Here is a 24,280-nt window from a genome sequence, read left to right as displayed (position 1 = left end):
ACTAAAAAATCGTAACTGCACTCCTCAGTTCAATTTCGAATCTTTCATTAAATCTTATTTAACTCCCCATGTTAAGATTACAGATACCAGTCAATTAAATTAAATTACTGACAATTTAATTCATTGACTAATTGAATCCTTTATATTTACGCTTAGCTTATATCATGTGACGGATACAAAATCCACCTGCAGGGTTTTCACATGAGACTTATAAGCATTCATAAAGGGGTATCATCAATCTCAAAGTCGAGACATGGATTGTATCACCTAATTATTATTTCACAAATGTATTTTGCCATTATCCAATTTACCAGGAATACATAAACTCGCAATTGAGTCGTACCTTTTAATAAATCAAAATAATGAACAAATCACATTGATCATAATAATTATATCAAGATTAAGAGTATAAGTACATTTAATGAACTAGAGAAGTTGTTTTATATATTCAGTACAAAAACACTTATCTCTACTTGGTCCGTTCAATACATACAAAAAGTACTAACACAAGAAGTCGGAACTATACCGTTCCTATAATGAAGATACATTATATTTAATCTTGTGCTACAATCATACCGATGGCTTTATCCAATTTCCATCTTTGATTGTGAACATAAACTTTATACTTATAAGAACCGATGATTTAATCTTCCGTGTATAAGCTAAAATCTATACACTAAATCATTCACTATATAAGTAAAGGACACACATACTAGTACATGATCTATTTAACTCTTTATTAAAAATTGAATAAATGATTGTTCTATAATAAATACTATATCCAAACACATGGTTAATAGTATATATCTCAATAATCTCCCACTTAGACTTTTAACCATGACAATTGTTAGAATATACCATATCTAAAGGCATGGTTAATGGTATACACCCCAAAAATAATTTTACTCTAATCAATCAATTTTATCGAGAAAGATATTATTTTTTAGGTCAAGAGGTTGATCTAGATTCTGAATCAACTTATTGATCTTATGGTATATCTCAATATAGAGATAAAATCAAAGAACTATATTTGTTTATAAACTCTTGTAAGGGCTATAAGTAATACGTGGGGGTTCTAGTATAGACACATCAAGACACATCACACATATATACTTATTCCTGTTTAACAAATATAAATATATCAATTACCCGCACAAAGATGTCGTATATCTTAATTCACAAGACGAATTGTTTCTTTACGGTGTATGTGCACTAATTGACTTGTTGAGTTCACAAGCAAATTATTGTAAGCGTTTAACTTGTGGTTTTAACATAGTTCTCATTTTAATCTTCTCTTCTAATTTTGTGTTCAAAAATTGAATTTTAGTACTGATGAATTAAGATATTTCATAATTTTGATGATTTGACAAATACGCCAAGGACCAGGTCTTTGATCAGGTCCCCTGGGCACCGTACGAAACATGACAGCTGTAAAGCTGTGTGCACTGTTCGACTGACAGAACTGCAGTAGCACAGGTGCAGCATGCTGGAAACCGGTTCGAGCCGTGGAAACAGCCTCTTGCAGAAATGCAAGGTAAGGCTGCGTACAATAGACCCTTGTGGTCCGGCCCTTCTCCGGACCCCGCACATAGCGGAAGCTTAGTGCACCGGGCTACCCTTTTTACTAGCACAAAATTTATTCAAAATATATTATAAAAGTAAAAGTGGATGAAATAAGAGGACACGGAAGGAGAAAAAACATTTTGTGAAATTGAAACCCTGTTCTAAAACTTACAACCATTACTCCCTCCGATTCTTTTTATCCGTCCCTAGTTGACTTATACTTCTCTTAAGAAATTACTTTATTAGGGGTTTGTTTTACCATACCTTTATTGTTATGCTTTAAAATATAAGTTTAACTACTAATACTTTATGTAGTTACTTAATGATAAATATAATATCAAAAGAAAATAATAATCCTTTCTTAGATTTTATCAAAATGGACAAGTAGAAAGGGAAAGAGTAGATTACAAGCCAATTCTATATTTCCATTATTTTGGCCTTAATCAGATGACATCCTTTTTGATGTTTCCTTTTCATTCTTGCAAGTTGTAGTCTAACCTGTATAGTAATGAAAATGAAGCAAGAGGTTCAACTAATTCCCTAAAATACATGCTCAAGTTCAATGTCGGCAATGTGAAAATTTCCCAATTTGCTAATCCAATTGATATGGTACTTTTCAAAGAGATGATTACAGCTCAGTAGTTCAACAATCAATTAATCTGGGACCCAAACTAAAATAAAGAAAAGACCCCCACCGAATTAAATCAATCAAATATATAAAAGTATACTCAATGTCAACTTCATTTTGTTTCTTTCTCTTCCATCCTTAGTCGACATAGAAATAAATATAAAAAACAAAACTGCTACTAACCTGCCAAATGTCAAGTTGCAAAAGGTTCACTGAATTTCAGATATTCCATTACTGGATTTGAAACAAACAGAGACATCCTAACAATAAAGACCCTACCCAGCCCCCACCAAGATCCCACCACAACATGAAACAGGGCGGAGCTACAATATTAAATACTGATTTGAAGGAATGATGCAGCTGTTGCTTAGATGCTATATTTGTATTAGGAAACATCCTTAATCAGAGGTCTCGGCGCGATCCTTTAGTAAGGAGTCGTTTTTATTAGGTCATTACCCCTAATATGGGACTTTGTGACACGAATCCGATTTAATCGAACTCCAATGCGAGTATCAGATACCGAATAAAATTAAAAAAAGAAAATCTATTAAATATATCTAAACATTTAATTGCAAATTCAACAATTGAAACAAGCTATGGACTCAGTAACAAACTCTCATAACCTTCAAATCCACTCACAGCTGGTTCTTCTTGTTATTCTAGATTTGTAACAATTTCTTCATTGACTAGTGTAAGAGAATAGACCATTATAACTTGCATCATACAGAAAGATGATATTCGGCAAAAAGATCTCAATTTTGTCGATACCTTGATATAGTTTCTTGTTCTACTTTGCTGCCCATATTTTCTTCTTTTGATTTAAATATTGTGAGTCCTGTTTTGAGAGTAGGTCTTGAAATACATATTTAATTTATTTATGCTTTCTTTTACACACATGTAAGTGCATAAACATGAGTGCGCACACAGGTCCTCCTATAATTTCTAGCCCAAGAATCTGTCTTTCCCCTACTTCATCCCAGCATACACTTGCGTCCACAAAGTGTCTCAAAAAATGTAAAGCATATACTCACCTAATAGATTTTAGTATAGGCAAACTCCGCTAATTAAGGATTCAATCTCACAAATTAATAAGAGATTACCTTCGGATAATCTCAAATATCTAATTTGTCCTCTTAAACTGACCGTTAGTTTGTGAATGAAAGGATGTGCCAATACTTATTCTGCTTTTAAAAGCCTGAGATAAGTTCTTCCATAAAGCTGAAGTAAATCATGAATATTTGATACTATAAATGATAGTGCCTTGTGTAATAACCTGTGTGCGCAGACAAATATCTATGATTCAAGTCGAAACAATATGGAGATACAGTATAGACACATCAAGACACATCACACATATATACTTATTCCTGTTTAACAAATATAAATATACCAATTACCCGCACAAAGATGTCGTATATCTTAATTCACAAGACGAATTGTTTCTTTATGGTGTATGTGCACTAATTGACTTGTTGAGTCCACAAGCAAATTATTGTAAGCGTTTAACTTGTGGTTTTAACATAGTTCTCATTTTAATCTTCTCTTCTAATTTTGTGTTCAAAAGTTGAATTTTAGTACTGATGAATTAAGATATTTCATAATTTTGATGATTTGACAAATACGCCAAGGACCAGGTCTTTGATCAGGCCCCCTGGGCACCGTACGAAACATGACAGCTGTAAAGCTGTGTGCACTGTTCCGACTGACAGAACTGCAGTAGCACAGGTGCAGCATGCTGGAAACCTGTAGCTAAAGGCTAATATGAAAAGATGAAAGGTCCCTATCCATGGTCACATGCTTCTCACATGCTCCCTAACATATATACAACATGTTAAAGATCAACACTTGCAAATCCGAAAATTATATTTCTCTCAAGTGCAACTGCCACCCCTCTCAAAGTGCTCTCAAGAACAAAGCCTCAACAAGCTAAGGACCAGATTCCTGAACTGAAGATGCTTCAAGTCCTTAGGTTGTTGAGTCTTTGTTCTATAAATTGTAAACCCACTCTTCTATTTTAAGAAGCTGTTTGTAGGTGCTTGAATTCTCAAGGGCTGCTTGTAAGAAGTTTATCTTCACAAGCTTTTGAGTGGTACACTAGACTAGAGTTAGTCTAGGTGTATTAGTTTGAATTCTCAAAAGTTTTTTGTAGGCTGTTTACCTACTTAAACTTTAAGTGGTACACTTGTCTAGAGGTAGGCAAGGTGTATTAGTTTGCTTGGCAAGAGGTAGTTAAGAGTTGCTTACAATAGGTTTATTGAAAGGGTGAGGGATTAAGAGTTTAATTCCTAGGTTGCAATAGGTTGTAATATGAACATTGCTCAGTTTAGTGAAGTTGGAAATCCTACTGGGGTAGGTCGTGGTTTTTAATCCCTTGAGCATGGAGTTTTCCACGTAAATATCTTGTCTTATTTACTTTCTGTCATTATCTGTGAAAACAGTTCAAGGATTAGGTCTCTTAGACTGTTTTGGTGAACTCTCAGGTTGTGAACTCATAAAAGTGTGAACTTATAGGTTGTATCAAGTACTACTTTATATATCTTAATATTGAGGTTTAATGATCCTCTTAACCAATAAGTCCACAACTTTGAAATGTACATTGAAAACAAAAGAAACAAAATCATATGTGAACCAATCGTGTTTGGTTTTCATTAATTAGCTTTTTTTTTTCTTTAGGTTGTGTCACTGACATTATAATGAATTTTTAAATTATCAGCTTAAATAATCGAGTTGCTGAATGATTTGCTCTAATTATCAGCTTTAGTTGGTTTGTGAAGGAAGGAAACAGTAATAATAAGACGACAATTTGACTACCTGTATGAATTATTGCATTTTGACATTTCGAAAAAATGTTTTTTCCTTTTCGTTTCTTATGAATTGCGTACCACCTTTGAGCTGACTTTTCTTTGCAAAATGCTTACAACTAACAACTCTATAATCTGAAAGTTGGAGTTCTGATTATTACTTTGAGTCCGCAACTTAAATAATCTCAAAAGTGGGATTTTCATCCAAAATAACCCACAAAAAAAAAAGTGATCAAAGTACCTTTTGCGAACAAAATTAGTTCGCAAAAGGACTTAACTGTGACGGTCACCGTTAAGTCATATTGCGCACTAATTTTGTGCGCAAAAGGTACTAGTTTTATTTTCCCACACTTTGTATAATTTCAAACTTTTGAAATTCACGTTTTTTCCATACTTTGACCAAAGATTAGTCATGTCTCAAAACTCCGGAATATCAATATTCTATATAGAAGTTGATATCTTTTTTTGCGAACCATAATGTAGGCTCAATACATTAAGTACACCTAAACATTTGGATCGTCAGTTAAGGGGTTGTAAAGTGCCCCGAAGTAAGTTTTGTTTGGAAACTTGTTATCGTTAGGTTTAAGTGTTTTATTTAATAAGGATTTGATTAAAGTGTTTTATTATTTAGTCAAGGAATTACATTATTAAGGATATGTCGATATTTTTTTTGAGTCTTTTTTTTCCCGTTCATAATTCAAGACAATTCGTATACATCAAGAAGAATTAAAATACATTGATAATTCAAGGCAATTCCAATACATCAAGAAGGATTAAAATACATTCACAATTCAAGACAATCTTCAACCCCGAGAGGCTCTTCCACTGAGAGGTTCTTCCACTACGAGAGGTACTTGCACCACCACAGAACTGTTGGTTACACAAATGCTTATCATGGCCAAACTCCTTACACGTCGAGCACCTTCGAGAGTATGTCCTATTCGGAACATCCATTTGATTGGGAATCCGAGTTTGTGGATTAACATGCATTTTATGGATATACTCATTGTTAGCAATCATTAAAAATGGCTCGTTTGGCCAATAAGATTGATTACCAAGTAGGTAGAAACCTTCGGCATATGCTTTAAGATAACTTTCGACGTTGTATTGGGATGCCACATAAGTGGATACCATTTTTCCCATTGCCTCGAAACACTTGATGGCATGAGAACGCGACATGTGGTATGATTTCCGCTTACCACAACTACACGTTCTCATTCTCTCATAAACGGTATGAAGTTTTTCTCCTCGACCTTGGTAAAAACCTGTCCGGACTTCATACACACATTCAGCATAGTTATACTTTTCTATCTTGTGTAGCTCACATTTTTCCTATGATGCTCGAACATTTGTGCAGATTTTGGCGTCAATTTCCCAACATCTGCTAATATTGCTTTGCCATGTCTTGTGCTAGTGGAAAACCGCTCCACAACTTGCTTGAAAGTCATTCTCACCATTGCAGTAACGGGTAGTCCTCGAGCAGATTTTAGCAAACGGTTGAACGACTCCGAGCTGTTTGTTGTTAGCATCCCCCATCTCCTGCCTCCATCCGCATGTAATTTCCATTTCTCAACCTCGATATCCTTCAACCAGTTTTATGTTATGGGACTCACTGCCTTGATCATCTCCATTTGCATAAGATTTTTTTTTTGATGCTCCATTGCAGCCGCACACAGCAATTTGTTTAGTGTGCTTTTTCTAAATTTTGTTTGGAAATTTGCCTTTATGTGCGTAAACAAAAGTAATGGTAAGCAAAGAGAGGCTGCCACCCGTCAAATTAAACATGTTGCTTAATATGCTTTGATGTCGATTAGATGGCACGCATATGCCCATACGATCCTTAATAACATATCACCTCAAACGTGTCAAAAACATCCCCCATGTCTTGTTACTCTCATTAACGGCAATAGAAAAAGCAAGAGGGAATAACGACCCATTGGCATCTATCTCTACTGCAATCAATAGCTTAATGTCGTATACCTCATACATATGCGTGCCATCTATGGATATGACTGGCTGGCAATGAGCAAAACCATCAATGCATGGTTTGAATGTCAAAAACACAAAATTGAAAATATTACTGGCAACGAGCTTCCACTCTACAACAGTGCCAGCATTGAATTGCTGGCTTAGAGTTGCCAGCGACACTTGGCCACTCAAAATGCCTCCATAAGAACTCAAGTACGTATAAGTGTTACCATGAGTAGGCGGGACTTGAGGGACTTCCTGACAACTGTGAGGTATTCTTTTAGCATACATTTCAAGAACATTGAAGGTGATTAACCTCCTATTCTTCCGGTGCCCTCAAATAGTCCCTCAAAGAGTCATCATTGATAGTGCACTCACCATAAAGCACTAAAACTCGGGGTGCAATGGATGTTGGATATCTTCCTATTACAGATAATTCATACTCACGATTACTTGTCATTCTTCTGTGTAAGGCATTGAGTAATGTTTCGTAATCCAACGTAGTTGGAAACTTAACATGGCATTCGGGTTTAATACTATAACGAACAATATTATTATCATAAAGAATCTCTCCATCCCAAAATAAAGAAACCTTAACAGTTAAAAGAGGAGAAGACATTTTTAAGAACTTTAGAGTTGGGTTTTTTTTTTTTTTTCAAGAACTTGTAAAAAGATGACTTAAACTTATGAAATGGATAATTCTTTACCTCATCCAAAATTCATATTAAATAGAAAAAACTTGAGCATTTGAGCATGGTGTTGTCAAATCAAGGATATCAAAACTGATATTTTGCGCATATAAATGTTGCGCAATATAAGCGTGTAATAAAGCGTCTGAAATTGAGCATGGTGTTGTCAAATTAAGGATGTCAAAACTCATATTTTGCGCATATAAATGTTGTGCAACATAAGTATGTCATATAAAGCGTCTGAAATTGAGTATGGTGTTGTCAAATCAAGGATGTCAAAACTCATATTTGCACATATAAATGTTGCGCAATATAAGTGTGTCATATAAAGCGTCTGAAATTGAGCATAGTGTTGTCAAATCAAAGATGTTAAAACTCATATTTTGCACATATAAATGTTGCGCAATAGAATTGTGTCATATAAAACGTCTGAAATTGAGCATGGTGTTGTCAAATCAAGGATGTCAAAACTCATATTTTATGCATATAAATGTTGCACAATATAAGTGTCATATAAAACGTCTGAAATTGAGCATGCTGTTGTCAAATCAAGTATGTCAAAACTCATATTTTGCGCATATAAATGTTGCACAATATAAGTGTGTCGTCTGAAATTGAGCATGCTGTTGTCAAATCAAGTATGTCAAAACTCATATTTTGCGGATATAAATGTTGCACAATATAAGCGTGTCATATAAAGCGTCTAAAATTGAGCATAGTGTTGTCAAATCAAGGAGTAGTATATAATATGAATGACGAACAACTAGCATTCACATTAAAATGAGCTATTATGTCATTTTGGAACCAACTTTCTGATAAACCTTCTGTTATACCCCATTTTAACCGGGTCGGAGTGAAGTACAACATATTGGTGATTCCTAATTATTTAATTTTAAGGAGTCGCCACCTAATTATTTAATGATCAATTAGGACACCTAAGTATTACTAAGGTAAAGCTAAGCTAAACCTCTGTTAATGGTCTGCTTAATTGATGTGATTCCAGGTAAGGGTTCTTAGTTATTCTAAAGGGAAGGGGTAAGGCATCCTTTAAGATCCGCTAAAATACGGTTAACCGGCCAAACTTAGGTTTATTAAATAAGAGCTAAAATATTTCCAAATGTTGAAAAAATAACTCATAGTCAAATGGTTTTTAATTATACAAAATGTGACCCAGGAAAATAATTAAATAATAAAAGGTGTAAATATTCTTCTTGGTTGAAAAGTGGGTTTTTGCAAAAATTTTGTCTAGTTTAAGACTTTTGGATTCGTAAAAAAAAAACACAAAATCAAGATAAAGAGAATAAGGTGGACTTGGCTACGAGGACTTTCAAAAAAACGTTATCTAAAGACTGACTTTTCATGTTGCTCCGAAAATAAGTGAGTTGAGTAAACTGTTAGGATAATAAATTTATATGTTAATGGTGAGTAGGCAAAACTATTTTAAAAGATTTTTAGGTTCGCTAACTATGTCCTTTCGTGGCAAAACAAATGGTTAAATTATTAGTCTAGAATAAGAATCCTGAAATCAGTAAAGAACTTCATCAAATCCTACGTTAAACATAGGTCCTAACGCAAATCACATAAAACACGAAAAAATCAAAAGGAGCCGGACAGAATGAATGCCAAATTAAAAGAAAGATCGCCCCAAGCGAGCTTCGCTTGTCCGATATGGTTCAATAAATGTGGAATGCATTGACTCCATGCTCGGGTATAGTAATGATGCCGAATCTCATTTTGAGACTTTTTTCGGTGAGTGAGTCCCGAATTAAGACTCCATTCGCTCCGATGTGTACATGTAAAAGAAGAGAGTAATGAAATTAGTAAGACAATCCAATCAACAAACTAATCTAAACCAAGGAACTACTCATGCTTATCAACTATCATTTCGGATAGAATTCAAAAGATAAAGCTAAACTCTAAAATCAAGTTTCAGCCAAACATTTCAAATTCGGAAAAGGAAATCAACTTCAACAAATGTGCATTGTACTTAACATATGCATTCATATTCACAGAATCATATTAAGCAAAGGAAAGCAACAAAAACTGCAAACAATACATTTTATACTACATGGGAACTCATCTTAACAGTAACCAACAACAAAAAAATAGAAATAGGGATAAGGATTTTACACAAACACATGGTACTAATGTGTTGGACTAGACTCAAAGCAACAGGTAAAAAAAAAGAATGTTGAATTGTCCACCTCATGATCATACTTATTGATATCCAGAGAAGAAAGAAACAACAATAAATGTTAACGACTAGTTCATCCTCAAGCATTGAACACACAGGTCATTTAATCCATTTCGTCAATAAAACTGAAAAGAAAATAAAGTAGTATATAACCTACAAGAAAACTGAATTGAAAAAGAGAGAATTACTAAAACAGCAACTGAACCCAAACTGACAATAAATTAAGGACGGAAACAGGATTAGGAAATAAAATATGGAAAGAATGAGAATAAAAATGCAGATTCAACAAGATTTTTGAAATCAAAACAAGAGGAAGAAAGGTGGCTGACCTTTTGCGGGTGCAGCGAACAGAGGTAGGGGTCTTTCAGATCTACCCCTTACTCCGGGACAGTATCCGAACTTATCTAATGAATCAAAGTACGAAGCTTTTATGATAGTTGAAACTTAACAGGGACAAATGAAGCCGGAAAATTAAGTTTTACAAGAAAGAAAAATAGTGACGCTTCAAGGGTATGGGCGGCGGCTCTGAAAACTCTTATGGAGCTAACTCGATGATACACGACTGGACCGTTACGAACTCGACAACAACTGAAGCTTTGAGAATGAGCCTACGGTGGTCTATTAATGAGCTTCATGGTTCCTACGGTGTTGTTTTTGGGTGGTTTACATGGTGAACGAAAATGAAGAAAGGGAACAGTGAAAGTGACATTCACATGGCTGTTTTTAACTGGTTCTCGTGGGAGTTTAAAGGTGATGAAACTGCTGGGTTTTTTTTGGGGGGGCAGAGGGAGCTGGTACGTTTGGACTTTGGAGGATGATGATTCACGAAAACAATATTGCAGCTGTGCTTCTTGAGGAGCTGAAAAATGGAATCCCAGAGTAGGGTGCGGCGATAAGTGTGATTGTGTAGGTTTTAGGTCTTGTTGGTGTAGGGTGTTACGGGTATTTCGCTTGGGTTAAGTGAGGGTAAAACAGTCCGTTCAATATAAATTAGGAACCTAGGGTTTAAGGCTTGAATTCACCAGCCAACTAGAGAGAGCCACGTGGAAGGGCGTGTGTTGGTCCTGGGAGGTGTGTGAGCAGCGTGTGGAGCATGCGGGGAGGGCGTGTTCCAGCCCTATGTTGTGACCGTTTGGTGCCTTACGTGGCGCTGATGGGGTGCTTGCGTGGCGTCCATGTGGAGAGGAGGGTATGGAAATGGGCTGTGTGGATTGGGCTCTTCTTTGGGCTATTATTGACCAAATTAGGATCAGATTTTATATGAATTGGACTAGTATGAAGTCCATTTAGTATGCTTTCTTCCCTTATATTTATTTGGGCTCCTAAATTAAGATGAAAGATCCTCTTTAGTTAATTATAAATTAACGCGTGCTAAAATATAAAATATCTATTTATTACAAGATATAGTTGCGCGATAATATTTATAAAGTCCAAAAGTAGGTAGTAAAATAAATGCGATGCTTTTTTTGTTTTTTTTTTGTTTTTGCGTAAGACGATAAATTGAAATGTTAAAATGATCATGACGATTATAATATTGAGTGATGGCAATAAAATGAAAATAATAATAATAACAATAATAATAGTAATAGTAGTAGTAATGGTAATAACGGTAATGAAATGATAATAGCCAATGACTATAGTTGGATTATGAAAAACGACGATATTAACAAAAGCTAAATTGTAATATAAATAATTATTCTTAAGTTGTCCAAATATTAGAAGCGTCAATAGATATTTTGGAAGAAAGGCGGGACAAAATTGGGTGTCAACAGCTTGTCCCTCTTTGGCCGGTAATGATGAAAGAATTTTCGGGCAAAGACGTTGACTTAGTAACCTATTTTGTCCCGACTAAAAGAATTTGGGAGACTATAAGGGATATAGAAAATTTGAGAGAATTGTGGCCGAACTCCGGTCTCCAAGTTGCCTACATATCTCGGGTTGCAGGAGAATCAGGCCGTGTGTAGTTCTGGAAAGCTACGATACTTGCGAATGAGCAATCATGATTGATGCAAATCTTTTAAAAATACTGCCCCAGTGTTGAATTATGATGACATTGGGTATTACGATTGAGGAAACACAGCGAACTTGAGAATTTTGGAATATGAATACGTGTGAACTCGATGATCGGTTATGGATGTAAGCGGAATGCGTGGGAGGTAGCGACGAGCGTTCGAGGTAGACCCTTGACCTTTGTCGGAAAGTCTGATTACCCTTCCCAACAAATTGCCCCAGTTCGCTGCCGAAGAAAAGGTTCCACGTTGTGCTATGCTACATGTTAAATATGCTGCAAAAACCTAAAGTGCATTCATTAGGAATAAATGTAAGCATTAATATATAATTTAGTGTATTTGTAAAATGAAAGCCATAAAATGTGTGCAAGTGGAGAAATCAACGCGAAATTGTATTTTCTTTCTTTTTTATAAGAAGCGCGAAATTACTTCTAGATAAAATTAATGCAGATGTAAAAATTAGTGCGATATTATTTTGAGATAAAAATAGTGCAAGTGCGAGATTCGTACAAAATATTTGAGATAAAAGTTATGCAAATGCGAGATTAGTACAAAATATTTGAGATAAAAGTTGTGCAAGTGCGAGATCAGTACAAAATATTTGAGATAAAAGTTGTGCAAGTGTGAGATCAGTACAAAATATTTGTGATAAAAGTAGTACTAGTGCAAGATTAGTACCAAAAACATTATTCGAGGTAAAAGTAGTGCAAGTGCAAGTGCAACATCAGTGCGCTTTTGTAAAACTTAATATGTCCAATTTTAAGGCGGACATGCCCCAAATAAATTAATCAAGTCCTATTATAAGGCGGACGAACCCAAATAAAATGATTAAGTCCTATTATAAGGCGGACAAACCTAATAATATTGCGTCCAATTTTAAGGTGGACAAACCAGATAAAATAATTAAGTCCTATTATAAGGTGGACAAACCTAAATAAATAAATAAATCCTATTATGAGGTGGACAAACCTAAATAATCAAGTCGTATTTTAAGGTGGACAAACCCAAATAAGTCCTATTAAAGGCGGACAGACCTAAGATGTTCAATTAAAGGCGAACAAGCCTAAAATGTCCAATTAAAGGCAGACGAGCCTACACTGTCCAATTAAAGGCGGCCGAGCCTAAAATGTTCAGCTAAAGGCGAACGAGCCTAATATGTCCAATTAAAGGCGGACGAGCCTAATATATCCAATTAAAGGCGGACGAGCCTAAAATGTCCAGTTAAAGGCGGACGAGCCTAAAATGTCCTATTAAAGGCGGACTAGCCTAAATGCGGTGCTTGATTTATGATTACTAAAAAAAATTGGTGTGGAGCGAAGAGCTTGATGCGATGCTTGATTTGTAGTAGCGAACATTCATATGCGGTGAGAAGAGCTTGACGCAGTGCGTAACTTGTAGTAGCAAATATTCATGATGAAGTGCCAATGATTTGGGGACCTTATACCCTGCCAAAATTTTACAGCTAAAAAGTTCCTGCGCTCAAAGAAATTTGTGAGTTTCAAAGTGTGACTTTGATTTGTCTGTTGCTTCGTTTAAATCTTGCAACTTCTAACTTGATGAAGAGCTTCAAGATAGCGTGCAATATCATTCAAGAATATGCCCCTGCGCTACTCAAAGAAAATTTGTTAGTATAAAGAACGTGGTTGCCTTGCATTAAACATTAAAGCTTTGGTGTTGAATCTGCATTTCTCATGGTGATGGCATTATAGCAGTCTGGCGATGCTAATATATTGCTAGTGATTTCGATCTCTACTTTTGTCGAATACTGATAGGCCATTTGCAACTCTGCCCCAATTTTGTTTATGGGGGCAATAGAATTTTCATTATATTAAGACCGAACCCAACATGGGCGCCTACATATCCCGCTATTAACAGGAATCAGATCGAACGTAGTTCATACAAAGCTTTAGCAAAATTACAAGAAAGAAAGCCAATCATAAGGCGAGTGGGTGGAGAATGCTAGTGACAGTAGATCCTTTCAATCATCCTACTTAGTTCCACGCTTCCTTTTCAAATGTCTCGGTGCCAATTTTGATGGATCACCGGTAACAATAATTGCATTTGCAACTGGAGGGCCATCATTGTCGCACAATTTATTTTGTTGCACGCTTATCTTATCCTTTTCAATCATGTTCTGGATCTTATGCTTAAGTGTTGGGCAATTTTCTGTGTCATGACCTGGAATATTAGAGTGGTAAGCACAACTCTTGGACCAATCAAAATCTGGCGGTAGGATTTTAGGGATCCATCATCTTTTTGGCTTCAGGAGTCCTATAACACCTCGTAACTTCGGACGAAAAGTTTGACTCATAAGATGATAATATAATGGAACCAATATGATGGTTATAGGAAGTGTTTTGAAAACCAATTATGTCAAGGCGTCCTTGGGGTGATCTCGTAGTTCCTACGGGGTGGAGATGATGGGGTCGGTCCATGGATTTTCCTTCCTTTTCTTTTGCCGCATTTCGCTCAGAAAAGTTGGAAGCCACTCTATGGGGCATGTTTGCAAGTGAGTTTATAGATGGTATTACTTCCAACGACCATAACCCCATTATTAATTTGGAATTTGGGAAAACATCCTTGATTAAAGTTGTAGCCCTTTCAAATAGCTTTCCAACGGTATATTATGGAGGTCAAACGGACATCTTTGCAAAGAGTTATGCCCATTTTACTGAAGCCTGTCTTCGCTGGAAAATGGGTGACTTCGACGGGAAGATCGACGTTTCGTCGATCTGATCGACGGTTCGTCCTTTGAACCGTCGATTGTGCATTGTTCACTGGAAATTTGACCAATTCGACGGAGCAGATCGACGCTCCGTCGATCTGATCGACGGTTCGTCGTTTGAACCGTCGTTTGAACCGTCGTTTGGTCCGTTAAGTACGTTTTCGGGTCAAAAGTCGGGTTTACGCGTTTTAAGCTATATTTAGGACTTGGGGTTATTTCCCCAGCCTCCCCATTCACGAAAATACTCTCTAAACTCATAGAGAACAAGTCCCAAATCTCAAGATCTTCCAAGGTAAGTTTCTATCATGATTCTAGATTGAATCCAAGTCCCTAATCCCGTTCTAACTTGAGTAAACCCTTCTAATCTATAGAGTTATGATTGGAACATTATAGTTGGAGGTGAAAACCCTAGAACCCGAACTCAAGAGGATTGGACTTCGAAAAGGTAATGTTTCTACTCTCTGAACATTTATAGTTGTGAATTGATGAGTTCTTGGGAGAATAGTAAATGGGTTTGATAAAGAGGATTATATGAACAATGCTAGAGTTTTTGGATTGTTGACATGGGATTGTTGTATTCATATGGGTGATGAATAATGATGTCAATTACATCTAATTGAGATTGTAGAATCAGCTAAAAGTAATAGAATGGGGATTGGGGGAAGAAAACACCATTAATGAAGGTTGTGGAGCTTCATGCCCACCAAGTGTTTGATAAAATGCTTAAATGAACAAAACATGGATATTGTCGCTAATATAGAGTCCCTATGACCTGTATTGCTATAGATTAAAGTTGAAGGGATTGAAGGACATTGTGATACACTCAAAAGCAGGAAGTCAAGGTATGTAGAACTTCCATCCACATGTGGGAATCTCTACGTTCTTCCCCATGATTCGTTTCGTAAAATATATGAAGTTCAAATCCTAGGGCATTAAACCCAACATATTGGTAGCCCGTAATTATGTATGTATGTACATGAATTTTGTATCTATGTTCGTTATTGTATTCCTAATCTTCCATTACGGATATTAGGAATCCTAGTTAAATCCATGAATCATGAATTCTTCCTCATGTGTTCTCATTATGTTTATATGAAACTTTATGATTTCATCCAGCAAGTTACAAGCATGTTTTCAAGTCAAGTATATATATATATGATTATGAACTATTGTTATTACTCATGCATCAAAAACATGTTTTGCAAGACTATGACAAGTTATCTTATGAAACTATATTTACAAGTTATGATTTATGAAAACCATGTACAAGCAAGTTATGATTTATGAAAATCATGTACAAGTAAGTTATGATTCATGAAAACCATGTACAAGCAAGTTATGATCATGAATACCATGTACAAGCAAGTTACGATTCATGATATACCATGGGCAGCAAGTGCCACTATTTTCATGTTCATGTTTTTGGGAGTTGCATTAATTACCGAGGAGGGCTTCAGATAGCCTGAAACTACGTAGCCACCGTAGGATGAGGATCGCTCCACCCATGTCCCGGACGATCTCTCATAATGACTGGATCCTTTCATATTTTATTAAATCTCATGTTCCCTGGCAAGGACTGAGTGTTCTGTTGGCGGGACGCAAGCACCAGACCATGGATCGGTTATAAGTTATTGCTCTCCCTACTTATGATATTTTTACCATGTTTTATATATATATGTATGCACTCATGTTCATGTCCAGGTTTTCAGTTTCAGTTCTTATCATGTTATTCCATGTCCCATGTTATTTCTTTCAGTTGTTTTACATACCAGTACATTCAATGTGCTGACGTCCCCTTTTTATTGCCCGGGGGCCTGCATTTCACAATGCAGGTACTGATATACAGGACGACACATCTGCTCAGTAAGACAGCATTCGTATCAGCTTATTGGTGAGCCCCATCTCATTCGGGGTTTAGTCAACTTTTGTTTTATGCTTAGTTATGCATCTGAAGGTACGCTGGGGGCCTTGTCCCAGTAAGTATGTTTTCCAGTCAGACTCATGATAGAGGTTTCATAGACTAGACAAGTCAGTTATGTTATGTCAGACATTCGGAGTCGTATAGCCATTTTTGGCTCATTCATGTTATTTCCGCACTCATGTTTAAACAAGTGTTTTTATTAAGTATTATGACTTACTACGTTTTATAAAGGCTCATCATGCATTCACGTTATATTTCCGCTCATGTATGTATCATGATGATTCAGCAAGCCATGTGGTTCGCTCGGTCACACGCAGTCAGGCACCGAGTGCCGTGTTACGTCCAGGCCATGGTTCGGGGCGTGACAAGTCCCTTGTCTTTCATTCAAATATGCTGGTTAATGACTCTTCAAGAGGAGTAAATGTGCGGAATTTTACGTGCTCTGACTGTCGTAAGCTAGACTGTGCTTGATCGGGTTGATATTGAAAGCCTCGTTGGTGAAGAGATATATGATCACGCAAAACTTGATGGTTCTGTCGTGATTGCGGCTGCTATGTAGACCTGACAGCTGAGTCGGTTTCTCTGTTTTTGCCTTGCAAGTTGTCGAATGTCTCATCTTGAAAAGTTTCTTGTACTGATGAAGTGTCAACAATTCTTCCTGCTCGAATGCCCGCTTCTACTTGCTTTCCAGCTCGAATTAGATCAGAAAAGTCATGTAACTGTGCACATAACAACTTTTCATAATATATACCCTTTTGCATTTGGATGAAAGTTAAAATCAACTCATTCTCGGGCAATGGAGGGCGTATTTTTGAAGCTTCCAGTCTCCATCAGATGGCATATTCCTGAAAAGGCTCATACGACATTCTTTCCATCTCGCGCATATCATAAATATTTGGACTAACCCCGATGTTAAACTTGAATTGTTCTACAAAGTCGCGGGCCATGTCCTCCCATGTGTACCATTTGCGAAAGTCTTGTTCTGTGTACCAATCTAATGCTAACCCTGATAGGATCTGAATGAACAATTTCATTCGTATGGCTTCATTTTGTCCAATTCCTATTCATCTGCTACAATAGTCCTTCAAGTGTGTGATAGGATTTCCTCTCCCATTGAAGATGTTGAATTTCGGCACTTTTAATCCTGGCAGAAACTCAACATTTGGAAACATGCACAAGCTTTCATATCTTAAACTCTGGATATTTCTTGCACGCATCTCTTCTTCGGCAATTCTCCTTAAATTGTGAAGCTCTCTATCCGAGTCATCCCAATTGATTGCATTCGTTTCATTTCTCGATCTCTTGTATGGGCATACTGCTAGCTGATTTTGTTAGCTTTTTGTGAAGGGTGATGTGAGTGCAGGCGGTTGGATATTGGGCGTCAATGTGACTTGCAAAGCTTTTGGTTTAATAAAGTATCTTGGCGGAATTTGTGGAGAAATTTTATAAGTAGGAGCTAGGTGAGGAGAAATAGTAAAGGAAATGTTTTGGGTTGAGCTGGAAGCTGAAGTTGTGTTAGGAAGAAGGCTGAAAGTATTTTCTAAATTGATCAAAATGCTTCTTCGAACCACATTCTTTTGGCTATCATCATTTTGTTCTCGTACCAATCCCATGCCAGTGTTGAATGATTCAAATCTCTTTGCCATTTTAGTCCTTTCCTTAATGCAGATTCACAGCCAAAACAGTGTTCAATGCTAGGCAACCTCTAAAGAATACAATAAAACTAAACAAACGCAAATTAAAGTGTTAGCGCATGAGAATATGCATATGAAGCAAATGCACAAAATAATATAATATGTGATAAATTAGATTAGTTTGTGATCTAGTTAAGCAAGAATAGATGACCTAAGTCGTAGCACGAGTGGAGGGGAACGACTTATAAACTAGCAGACTCTAACGCTCAAGAATTAACGAAAGGAAAGCAAACTACATTGGAGTAGAATATGAAGTTTGAAAAAAAAAAGGCTGACTTATTCGAATATTAAAGCTTGGCTCTAACTTGAATTTTATCCTTTGCTAACTCCCGTGTATTCCAAAATTTTGTCCCAGTGTTTAGGACGTTTCTGAGGAAGATTTCTTGATTGCATGCCAAAATTTGCCCCAATTTCATGCTCCCTTGTTTGGGGAATATTAAAATTTTATAATAAAGACCAAGCCTTATATAGGACGCCTACATATCCTGTATCCGGCAGGAAGTCAGGTCAAACGTAGTTCCGGTTACATGCAAATGGGAATTAAAAATTCTACCCTAATATGACCGAGTCCCTATGTGGGCTGTCTACGTATCCACCGAGGAATCAGGTCAAGCGCAGTTCTCCTTGCATAACAAGGGACTTTTTAATAATTAAAAAAAACATGAGAAAGATTGGTTATTTAAGCTGACAAAAGTACATAAATCTCTCCAAAAAATGCTAAATCTATCTTACTCCAAACCTAGCGTTCTTTCTTAATGTAACCATTCTTGGTGATCTGTCCGCCTGTATCATGAGTGTTTGCAGTAGATGCGGGGAAGGATAAATTTGGCGCAATAAACCTTAGTCCCTTAATTGCTTGGCTTTGCAGAGGAACTTGACTGGCAACTTGCAGATAAACTGCTTAATTGTAACTTGGTATTGGCATGCAGGTCGGAGGTTGATTCAAAACAAACTGAGGGCGAGCCATCGATCTCAAAACAAACTCGTGTTGCCTTCAGTGTTCAATTTAAGTCAACCTTTTTGAAGGCAAATGAAATATTTGGTAAGCGTAAGGTAGGTATGATTAACGTGAGAAAAGTGGTAAAGGATAAGAGTGGAGCATTCAAGATTTTTCCTAAGACGAAACCGATGGATCGACTCTTATAAAGGTTATTTTAAAAGAGGCCAAAGACTGGTTATGGCTTTAGACATATTTTGACGCTTGTATGGATATGATAGACAAACTCGGGATTAAGATAAAAATCATGATTGATCGAGCGCACGACAGTTGAATTTAATATACCCGAGAGTTGCGAAGCATTGGCGGGTTACAAAATGCCAAGGATGAAAAACCTATGAGATTGTCCCTCGACTTGCATGCCAAACCTTGAAATTAATGGGTGCGTGAAGATAAATCTCGGCGACCCAAAATAAGAATGACGCAATTAAACGGGTGAAGACTTCAAAGAAGTAAGGTACTTGGAAAGTCATTTCTGAACAACATGATGGCAAAATCGAACAAATATCGAGAAGTGCCATTTGATAAATTGCACAAATAAATTTGGACATCTACCAATTTAAGAAGCGATAAATGGTGAAAATGACAGAGTTTGAAAGTAAAAGTTCCATGACATAGACCGAGTGCAAAATGGATTCTACGAGGCATGGAGCTAACGGGCCAAATGTTCCGTCGTTTGAGACAGAAGATCATACCCGTAAAGGAAGGACTTGGAAGAAATTGAGAAGGTAAAAGCTCTAGAATTCAAACTTGACGCGACACCAATTATTTGACACTTTTTAGAAGAAAAAAAATTTGATAAAAAAAATTAGAAGAGGCTATTCCCATTAAAAGACTTGGAACGATAAGAATAAGAATTAACTCAAGCGTTGGCAAAAGAAAAAATTTCGAGACTAGTTCATGGACGCAAAAGTAATAAATTTTATCAACTAAGAATTCCGAAAAATGTCATACTTTATAAAAACAAGAGATCATGCTCGGAAAATGGAGGATAGGCACTAGGAATGTGAACAATCTTAAAGGTGCTCTAGGATCGCTAAAGTACGCTAAGCGCGGAATAATTTGATTATTATCATTTTCAAAAATTGTGAAGATGATGCATAAAAAATAATTAATGAACAATATGCAATTGTATGTCAAAATAAAGAGATAAGCAAATATCAATTTTTCATCTGAAACAAAGATGATGTTAGTAAATATCAAGTAAAGCAGATAGCAAGTGAATCCAAGAGCATATTGGAAATAAATTCAAGCATATTGAAAATAAATTCAGGTTCATAATACGAGTAAGCAAACAAGGTTCATAATACAAGCATTCACACGTCCTAATATACAGGGACCTCTTTATGCCAGAGGTAGGCCTAACGTATATTTGAAAGACGAATGTGCCATTATATGTCATCTCATTGCTCTTTCATTAATTAAACAATTCTATTCCCAAAATGATGTACAAAATATCTTTAAGCTTTATTACATGCCAAATGAAATATTTCCTAATCTACGTAAGCTAAATGCACTTCTTCGTCGCGTCCAAACTTCTTCATCCGTATAAGGCGCGCTAAGGCAAGTCTTCAGTCCACGAAATCTTGGGATCATCATGATTAGTCTGCATCACAAAAAGAGTTAGACAAATCCCCCCTCCCAAAGTTTAATTAATTTAGAACAATGGTCCATATTGTTGGCACAATCAACCTTCAAATAATGCACACATAATATGATAAGCGTCGCTTGGGGTCGTGAACCCACTTGGACAGTTGGGTAAGGTTGACTAATGAACTTAATATACCAAGTATATTAAGCCTCATAAGTTTAATATGCATGCCCCTAGGGAAAAGGTGTTGTTTTAGCTCTATCCTAGGCTGACTAAGAGTTGGTTTCCTATGACACAAGGCTCTCCCAAGTGGACAACTTAGGAGTGGAAAGTCTGTGGCTGTCGACTGCACCGCCGATCGACTAAATCCACAAGATCGATCCAACTAGAGGGTGATTTAATAGTGCACGACCGCGAACCGCGAAACCGCTTTAAGTGTGTGAATTTGTGTGAATTTTCCAGGAGTGGAGGAAGTATGAACGGAATTCCAATTAAAGAAAGCACTAACATATTATTACAACAAATTCACATAAAAGGAATAGTTAAGCAAACAAAATATCACATAACATTTTTGGAAAGAAAATCACATAAGAAGAACAAATAACTTAATTAACCTAAGTTTGCTATGGTTAAGAACCTAATGTACCCAGCGGAGTCGCCAAGCTGTTATACCCCATTTTAACCGGGTCGGAGAGGAGTACAACATATTGGTTATTCCTAATTATTTAATTTTAAGGAGTCACCACCTAATTATTTAATGGTGAATTAGGAAACCTAAGTATTACTAAGGTAAAGCTAAGCTAAACCTCCGTTAATGGTTTGCTTAATTGATGTGATTCCAGGTAAGGGTTCTTAGTTATCCTAAAGGGAAGGGGTAAGGCATCCTTTAAGATCCGTTAAAATACGGTTAACCGGCCAAACTTAGGTTTATTAAATAAGAGCTAAAATATTTCCAAATGTTGAAAAAATAACTCATAGTCAAATGGTTTTTAATTATACAAAATGTGACCCAGGAAAATAACTAAATAATAAAAGGTGTAAATATTCTTCTTGGTTGAAAAGTGGGTTTTTGCAAAAATTTTGTCTAGTTCAAGACTTTTGGATTCGTTAAAAAAAATAAAAAATCAAGCTAAACAGAATAAGGTGGACTTGGCTACGAGGACTTTCAAAAAAACGTTATTTAAAGACTGACTTTTCATGTTGCTCCGAAAATAAGTGAGTTAAGTAAACTGTTAGGATAATAAATTTATATGCTAATGGTGAGTAGGCAAAACTACTTTAAAAGATTTTTAGGTTCGCTAACTATGTCCTTTCGTGGCAAAACAAATGGTTAAATTATTAGTCTAGAATAAGAATCCTGAAATCAGTAAAGAACTTCATCAAATCCTACGTTAAACATAGGTCCTAACGCAAATCACATAAAACACGAAAAAATCAAAAGGAGCCGGACAGAATGAATGCCAAATTAAAAGAAAGATCGCCCCAAGCGAGCTTCGCTTGTCCGATATGGTTCAATAAATGTGGAATGCATTGACTCCATGCTCGGGTATAGTAATGATGCCGAATCTCATTTTGAGACTTTTTTCGGTGAGTGAGTCCCGAATTAAGACTCCATTCGCTCCGATGTGTACATGTAAAAGAAGAGAGTAATGAAATTAGTAAGACAATCCAATCAACAAACTAATCTAAACCAAGGAACTACTCATGCTTATCAACTATCATTTCGGATAGAATTCAAAAGATAAAGCTAAACTCTAAAATCAAGTTTCAGCCAAACATTTCAAATTCGGAAAAGGAAATCAACTTCAACAAATGTGCATTGTACTTAACATATGCATTCATATTCACAGAATCATATTAAGCAAAGGAAAGCAACAAAAACTGCAAACAATACATTTTATACTACATGGGAACTCATCTTAACAGTAACCAACAACAAAAAAATAGAAATAGGGATAAGGATTTTACACAAACACATGGTACTAATGTGTTGGACTAGACTCAAAGCAACAGGTAAAAAAAAAGAATGTTGAATTGTCCACCTCATGATCATACTTATTGATATCCAGAGAAGAAAGAAACAACAATAAATGTTAACGACTAGTTCATCCTCAAGCATTGAACACACAGGTCATTTAATCCATTTCGTCAATAAAACTGAAAAGAAAATAAAGTAGTATATAACCTACAAGAAAACTGAATTGAAAAAGAGAGAATTACTAAAACAGCAACTGAACCCAAACTGACAATAAATTAAGGACGGAAACAGGATTAGGAAATAAAATATGGAAAGAATGAGAATAAAAATGCAGATTCAACAAGATTTTTGAAATCAAAACAAGAGGAAGAAAGGTGGCTGACCTTTTGCGGGTGCAGCGAACAGAGGTAGGGGTCTTTCAGATCTACCCCTTACTCCGGGACAGTATCCGAACTTATCTAATGAATCAAAGTACGAAGCTTTTATGATAGTTGAAACTTAACAGGGACAAATGAAGCCGGAAAATTAAGTTTTACAAGAAAGAAAAATAGTGACGCTTCAAGGGTATGGGCGGCGGCTCTGAAAACTCTTATGGAGCTAACTCGATGATACACGACTGGACCGTTACGAACTCGACAACAACTGAAGCTTTGAGAATGAGCCTACGGTGGTCTATTAATGAGCTTCATGGTTCCTACGGTGTTGTTTTTGGGTGGTTTACATGGTGAACGAAAATGAAGAAAGGGAACAGTGAAAGTGACATTCACATGGCTGTTTTTAACTGGTTCTCGTGGGAGTTTAAAGGTGATGAAACTGCTGGGTTTTTTTTTTGGGGGGCAGAGGGAGCTGGTACGTTTGGACTTTGGAGGATGATGATTCACGAAAACAATATTGCAGCTGTGCTTCTTGAGGAGCTGAAAAATGGAATCCCCAGAGTAGGGTGCGGCGATAAGTGTGATTGTGTAGGTTTTAGGTCTTGTTGGTGTAGGGTGTTACGGGTATTTTGCTTGGGTTAAGTGAGGGTAAAATAGTCCGTTCAATATAAATTAGGAACCTAGGGTTTAAGGCTTGAATTCACCAGCCAACCAGAGAGAGCCACGTTGAAGGGCGTGTGTTGGTCTTGGGAGGTGTGTGAGCAGCGTATGGAGCATGTGGGGAGGGCGTGTTCCAGCCCTATTTGTGACCGTTTGGCGCTTTACGTGGCGCTGATGGGGCGCTTGCGTGGCGTCCATGTGGAGAGGAGGGTATGGAAATGGGCTCTTCTTTGGGCTATTATTGACCAAATTAGGATCAGATTTTATATGAATTCGGCTAGTATGAAGTCCATTTAGTATGCTTTCTTCCCTTATATTTATTTGGGCTCCTAAATTAAGATGAAAGATCCTCTTTAGTTAATTATAAATTAACGCATGCTAAAATATAAAATATCTATTTATTACAAGATATAGTTGCGCGATAACATTTACAAAGTCCAAAAGTAGGTAGTAAAATAAATGTGATGCGTTTTTTTTTTTTTTGCGTA

The 24,280-nt window shown here is 36.4% G+C and overlaps 1 long non-coding RNA gene across 1 annotated transcript; it reads right to left on the bottom strand.

Moving 5' to 3' along the window:
* Positions 1 to 20,476: 20,476 nt before the first annotated feature.
* On the bottom strand, positions 20,477 to 23,675 carry LOC132642292 (uncharacterized). The gene is made up of 2 exons (XR_009583090.1): positions 23,142 to 23,675; positions 20,477 to 20,795 (listed from the first exon to the last, which is right to left on the bottom strand). It is a non-coding gene; the product is annotated as an uncharacterized LOC132642292 (long non-coding RNA).
* Between the last annotated feature and the right edge of the window lie 605 nt (positions 23,676 to 24,280).

The sequence above is a fragment of the Lycium barbarum genome, chromosome 5, assembly GCF_019175385.1.
Source record: "Lycium barbarum isolate Lr01 chromosome 5, ASM1917538v2, whole genome shotgun sequence".
NCBI lineage: Eukaryota > Viridiplantae > Streptophyta > Magnoliopsida > Solanales > Solanaceae > Lycium > Lycium barbarum.
The sequence above is the reverse complement of the archived record's forward strand: the minus strand, read 5'-3'. Positions and strand labels throughout refer to the sequence as shown.